This window comes from Panthera onca, chromosome X, assembly GCF_046562875.1.
Source record: "Panthera onca isolate mPanOnc1 chromosome X, mPanOnc1 haplotype 2, whole genome shotgun sequence".
In the NCBI taxonomy this organism is placed as follows: Eukaryota; Metazoa; Chordata; class Mammalia; order Carnivora; family Felidae; genus Panthera; species Panthera onca.
This window is the reverse complement of record NC_138357.1, coordinates 58,404,099-58,411,344: the sequence shown is the minus strand read 5'-3', so window position 1 is coordinate 58,411,344 and position 7,246 is coordinate 58,404,099.

Here is a 7,246-nt window from a genome sequence, read left to right as displayed (position 1 = left end):
ATATTTCCTAATCTCATTTTACAAATGAAATAGTTGTGATAGCAAGTCTTATAAGCTAATCTTTCCATCTTTATCTCAACTGATATTGTCATATCATTTTGCTATAGCAAAGTCTTAGTATTCATTGTGTTATTTTTACTTGAATTATGATGATGATAACCACATATAGAGATTGAAATGTATGATACATACGAAGAGTGGCTTCAAGTATGTGGTTGAAGAATAGTTGCTCCCATAATTTCCTTCAAGTTTAGCTGTTCCCAGAGAGCCATCCCATTTATAAGACAGATAGATGAAAGGATTGTCCTCTTTGTGTTCATGAATCATAAAGCTATTTTAAATGAAAAAAAAATAAATATGAAATATTTCAGGGTGCTTTAAAAAATAAAATACATAGTGTTAAGTATTATAATAAAATAGATTGTTATTACTATACTCTACAGGAAACAAATAAATGAAATAATCCAGAAGTCACCTTTGATTGATATAACACATATAGTAAAATAATGGCATCCTCATAAAACAAGGAAAATCATTCTCCTTTTATTCAATTTCTCACTAAAACTAGGGGTTTTGTTAGGGAATATTTCCTGTTCTTCCTCAGAATGTTTGAGAAATTACTATGATATTTAGATAAATGAAGGAAGTACAATTTTAAAAATCTTGCAGATTAATTTGGTCAATACTGCCTTTTTCCTCAGGAAATGTGTCAAAGAGTTATCTTCTAGTCTGGTATAAATACAGCGACAGATACTTCTGGTTAGAAACATTGTTATCTCTGACAGTGCCTCTTCCTCTCTGCACCCCCACCTCCTACTGAAAAATAAATACATAAAACTCCCTACTAAAATTATTTCCAAATAAGATTGGGCTTTCTTCTTCAGTATTTACATGTTTTAACTTTCTTTTTAAGAGAACTTACTTGTAATTTCCTCCAGAGAACTTTGGCGGTGGAGATACAGGACTTCTAGGAAGGATACTCTGACAGGATGAGCTCCAGGGAATCTGCACATAGATTTTTTTAAGGGAGTGAGGAAAAATTTAGCCATGATTTTGAGGAAATTTGAAACACAATAGCCCACAGTGATTCTACATGCTAAATATTTAAATGCCAATATATCTCCAGGCTTCATTATTAAAAATGACCAATAAACAAAGTTATTGCTAACAGGCAAATGCTTACTTATAGCGATAACTTAGCAAGTCTGTCTCTCATATCTATCTATCTATCTATCATCTATCTATATATCTATCATCTATCTATCTATCATCTATCAACATCTATCTACCATCTATTTATCTAGGATGGAGAATGGTTTGCTGAAGGGGAAATGCAAATGGAAGATTCATTTCAGCTGCCACTCTAAGAGTCTTAGTGAGCTAAGCACTAAGTGACCTTTCTAGCCAAAAGGATTATAGATGAAAACACAGTTGAAAAAGTAACTCAGAAAAAGAATAATTTTCAGCTTTCTGAATATAGACAGCTTCAATATCAAACAGGCACAGCATAGTGCAGAGAGCTTTGGAGAGAAGGTAATACATACAAATCAATTGATAAATGCTTGGTACTTAAAGACTGCACTTTGAGCAATTGCATTAGAAAGAGTAAGTTGTAGTAATAGGGGCATTGAAACAAGAAATTGGCATTTTAACACAGATATGAGGCATATAACTGGATTCATACTGGATCTACACAAAGCCTATTCTTATAGCCACACTGGTTATATGGGTACATAACATTGTTGACATGGTCATTTTGATGGAGCCATATTGAAATCAAGGATATTGATTTTGTTTTACCTTGCTACGTTGGTAGAGATATTTTGACAGGGGGAAATTTGATGCAGACTATAAAACATTGCACTTGCTGATTTTAAAAAAATATTAAGTGGGATGCCTGAGTGGCTCGGTTGGTTAAGCATCTGCCTTTGGCTCAGGTCATGATCTCATGGTTCATGAGTTTGAGCCCTGCGTTGGCCTCTGTGCTGACAGCTCAGAGCCTTCTTCAGATTCTGTGTCTCCCTCTCTCTGCCTCTCCCCTCTCATGCTCTCTCTCGATCTCTCCCAGAGAATAAATAAACACTAAAAAAATTTAAGAATGTATATTTGTCTTGTACTCTTTTAATATATAACAGCCAAACATCTTACTGAATTACTTTGTACCATTTAAAAGACTTTTGATTTTATAAGTAAAGTTTTCTCATTCTCACTCCATTTCTTTCTTTTTTTAATTTTAGAAGGTGGGGAAGATAAGGGCCATAGAGAAATGGAGAGAAAGATTCTCAAGCAGGCTCCACACTGAGCACAGAGCATGATGTAGGGCTCAATCCCACCACCCTGAGATCATGACCTGACCTGAAATCAAGAGTATGATGCTTAACAAACTAAGCCATCCAGGAGCCCTTTGCTCCATGTCTGAGTGTAGTTAGAATCTCATGAACCTTTCATACTAGAACATAAACTCCAAGAGAACATAAACTTTTTGCCTGTTTGTTTATTGATGTATCCCAAATATCTGGAATATTGCTTGGCACTTGTTTGTCCAGAAAATGTTTGTTAAATGCATGAATAATTCGGGTTCTCTTAACTTAGAAATTTTCACAATTGGAAAATGGCCTTGATTACATTTAGTTTCTTGATGTTTATGGAGGAAATGTTTTGCCATGCAAGATAATAATGCAAATACTTTTTTTTGGAATATATCTAAGGTACCTCAGAGAACAAACTGAGATTTAAAAACACAAACTCCTTTCAAACATTTGCTATGCTATTTTCAAACTCTCTTAAAAATCTATTCACTAAAGCATTTCTATGTGAAGTTCTTTGTAATTTGTAGCTTCATTTAATGGTCATAAAATTGCAAGTTATAGAACTACATTTCTTTTAAAATTATTTATAATCATTTTTAGATTCATGCTTCCAACTAGTGAAGGGAAGAGCTGGTTTATTACTTGTTAAAAGAAAAATATTGACTGAGCTTCAGTTACAGTTGTGCAAGGTAGCATGATTTAATGTTTATTTGAACATGCAAATATATCATTCATTGACAGTATGAATAATTTAATATTCCATTTACTCAAAAATAACTCAAGGCTCTTAATGATACTTAGAATATTTAGCTTGTGAAATCTAATTTTATACGTAATTGCATGCTGCTTTGTATAGTTGTTAATTATTTGAAAATGTGCCAATATTTGCTGCCCAAGCTAGTTTTTAAATTTCTTTATAAGATGAAGCCAGTCATTATTTTTTCCTGAGTCCTCCATAAGATGTCTTCCAAGGCTTACATGAAAGTAGGTTCTCAATTAAATATATAGTCACTGATCAAGCCAACAAATGTTTATTGTGTATCTTCAACTGTGTGCCAGGTATTCTTCTATATATTTGATGCAAGTTAGTGATTAGAGTTCCACAAAAATGTGAATAATGCACTAATGGATTATCTTAGTCTGATTAGAAATCAATTTCTAGTTTACGAAGTGAAATAGCAGGTTGTTTTTCCTCTAAATGAGTGGACCTTTACACAGAAAACATAGACTTATACTGTAATAGTGCATGAAATAAGAACAAACTCTAATTTCACCTAGCCCAAAAATAATTAAAGGATTCTAGTTTCTCACTACTCCAAAAAAAAGTCGAACATATTCAAACATCATTAAAAGAGGGTGGGCATTATTACAGGAATCTTCAATTTGGCATTGAATTAGTCCTGCCTCATCTAGTTGATCCAGTAGGGAGAAAAACAGCAATCCTTTCAGTGGGTCTCAGTGACTATATCCACAAAAAACATAGATGCAGTCTTCCAAGGAGAAAGTGAACAACAGGACCCCCTTTCCCCCCCTCCCCCCAGATTGTGTAGTCATAACTTTTACATGGATTGTGCATGCAAATTTTTTAATAATCCTCTTAAATTATGTGCTAAGAGTTGATCATTACATTTAAAAAATAACATTTGCCTAAGCTCAGATCACTGTCTCATAAAATAGTAGATTCAGCCATATTTTAAGGCCTATGGTCTCAAACTAATTGGGTGGCAATAAAATCAGACAGAAAAAAGAACTGATAAATGTGTAACAAAAGGTACACCTGAGTGGCTTGGTCGGTTAAGCATCTGACTCTTGATTTCGGCTCAGTTCATGATCTCAAGGTTGTGGGACCGACCCTGCATGGGATTCCTTGCTGACAGCCCAGGGTCTGCTTGGGATTCTCTCTCTCACTCTGAAGGAGGTAACCAGGTTCTAAAAAAGGATTATTCCAGGGACCAATATCAATATTTGAATGAATTCATTATTGATCTTTCCTGCTATAGATGTTGATGGCTATTTCTTCTCTAGACATAATTTACAGGATGTATCCTATTCTCAAGCTTCTCAAGTAAGATATTCAAAGGACAGTTAACACTGCCAAGAGTTAACAGATTCTTTTCTAGTAATTCAAATATACATACTAATTTTTTCAGCCTGTTTATATCTTGGAGTCACAGGAATTGAAGAATATAGGAATTACCCAAATTATACAAAACTTTTTCACCCACTATAAATTAATAACAGCAGATCAAATCAACCTTCAATTAAGATGTGGTCACAACTTAAGTGGATATTTTGGTGTTTGTTAAAATTGTTCATATTTTAGTTGCCTTTCCACAGAGGTTATATTGTTAGCTACCAGAATCCCAGCCTATAATAATGTAGTGGTTGATTTGGGGATCTATATTCAGACCACATAGGTTCAAAATTTGGTCTTACAATTTAATTGTGTAATTGCAAAAGTTTCTGAAGCTCACTAAGAACATATATAAAAAATTCAGAACAATAATTGATTTGTAGTAAACCCTCAGTGAATGCTAGTCATTCTCCTTCATTCCCCACCTCTTTCTCTTGGCAAATTATTTCTCTTTTTTATTTTATTTTTTTTTTTTTATTTTTTAATATATGAAATTTACTGTCAAATTGGTTTCCATACAACACCCAGTGCTCATCCCAAAAGGTGCCCTCCTCAATACCCATCACCCACCCTGCCCTCCCTCCCACCCTGCCCTCCCTCCCACCCCCCATCAACCCTCAGTTTGTTCTCAGTTTTTAACAGTCTCTTATGCTTTGGCTCTCTCCCACTCTAACCTCTTTTTTTTTTTTTTTTTCCTTCCCCTCCCCCATGGGTTTCTGTTACGTTTCTCAGGATCCACATAAGAGTGAAACCATATGGTATCTGTCTTTCTCTGTATGGCTTATTTCACTTAGCATCACACTCTCCAGTTCCATCCATGTTGCTACAAAAGGCCATATTTCATTTTTTCTCATTGCCACGTAGTATTCCATTGTGTATATAAACCACAATTTCTTTATCCATTCATCAGTTGATGGACATTTAGGCTCTTTCCATAATTTGGCTATTGTTGAGAGTGCTGCTATAAACATTGGGGTACAGGTGCCCCTATGCATCAGTACTCCTGTATCCCTTGGATAAATTCCTAGCAGTGCTATTGCTGGGTCATAGGGTAGGTCTATTTTTAATTTTCTGAGGAACCTCCACACTGCTTTCCAGAGCGGCTGCACCAATTTGCATTCCCACCAACAGTGCAAGAGGGTTCCCGTTTCTCCACATCCTCTCCAGCATCTATAGTCTCCTGATTTCTTCATTTTGGCCACTCTGACTGGCGTGAGGTGGTATCTGAGTGTGGTTTTGATTTGTATTTCCCTGATAAGGAGCGACGTTGAACATCTTTTCATGTGCCTGTTGGCCATCCGGATGTCTTCTTTAGAGAAGTGTCTATTCATGTTTTCTGCCCATTTCTTCACTGGGTTATTTGTTTTTCGGGTGTGGAGTTTGATGAGCTCTTTATAGATTTTGGATACTAGCCCTTTGTCCGATGTGTCATTTGCAAATATCTTTTCCCATTCCGTTGGTTGCCTTTTAGTTTTGTTGGTTGTTTCCTTTGCTGTGCAGAAGCTTTTTATCTTCATAAGGTCCCAGTAATTCACTTTTGCTTTTAATTCCCTTGCCTTTGGGGATGTGCCGAGTAAGAGATTGCTACGGCTGAGGTCAGAGAGGTCTTTTCCTGCTTTCTCCTCTAAGGTTTTGATGGTTTCCTGTCTCACATTCAGGTCCTTTATCCATTTTGAGTTTATTTTTGTGAATGGTGTGAGAAAGTGGTCTAGTTTCAACCTTCTGCATGTTGCTGTCCAGTTCTCCCAGCACCATTTGTTAAAGAGACTGTCTTTTTTCCATTGGATGTTCTTTCCTGCTTTGTCAAAGATGAGTTGGCCATACGTTTGTGGGTCTAGTTCTGGGGTTTCTATTCTATTCCATTGGTCTATGTGTCTGTTTTTATGCCAATACCATGCTGTCTTGATGATGACAGCTTTGTAGTAGAGGCTAAAGTCTGGGATTGTGCTGCCTCCTGCTTTGGTCTTCTTCTTCAAAATTACTTTGGCTATTCGGGGCCTTTTGTGGTTCCATATGAATTTTAGGATTGCTTGTTCTAGTTTCGAGAAGAATGCTGGTGCAATTTTGATTGGGATTGCATTGAATGTGTAGATAGCTTTGGGTAGTATTGACATTTTGACAATATTTATTCTTCCAATCCATGAGCAGGGAATGTCTTTCCATTTCTTTATATCTTCTTCAATTACCTGCATAAGCTTTCTATAGTTTTCAGCATACAGATCTTTTACATCTTTGGTTAGATTTATTCCTAGGTATTTTATGCTTCTTGGTGCAATTGTGAATGGGATCAGTTTCTTCATTTGTCTTTCTGTTGCTTCATTGTTAGTGTATAAGAATGCAACTGATTTCTGCACATTGATTTTGTATCCTGCAACTTTGCTGAATTCATGTATCAGTTCTAGCAGACTTTTGGTGGAGTCTATCGGATTTTCCATGTATAATATCATGTCATCTGCAAAAAGCGAAAGCTTGACTTCATCTTTGCCAATTTTGATGCCTTTGATTTCCTTTTGTTGTCTGATTGCTGAGGCTAGAACTTCCAGCACTATGTTAAACAGCAGCGGTGACAGTGGGCATCCCTGTCGTGTTCCTGATCTCAGGGAAAAAGCTCTCAGTTTTTCCCCGTTGAGGATGATGTTAGCTGTGGGCTTTTCATAAATGGCCTTTATGATCTTTAAGTATGTTCCTTCTATCCCGACTTTCTCAAGGGTTTTTATTAAGAAAGGGTGCTGGATTTTGTCAAAGGCCTTTTCTGCATCGATTGACAGGATCATATGGTTCTTCTCTTTTTTTTTGTTAATGT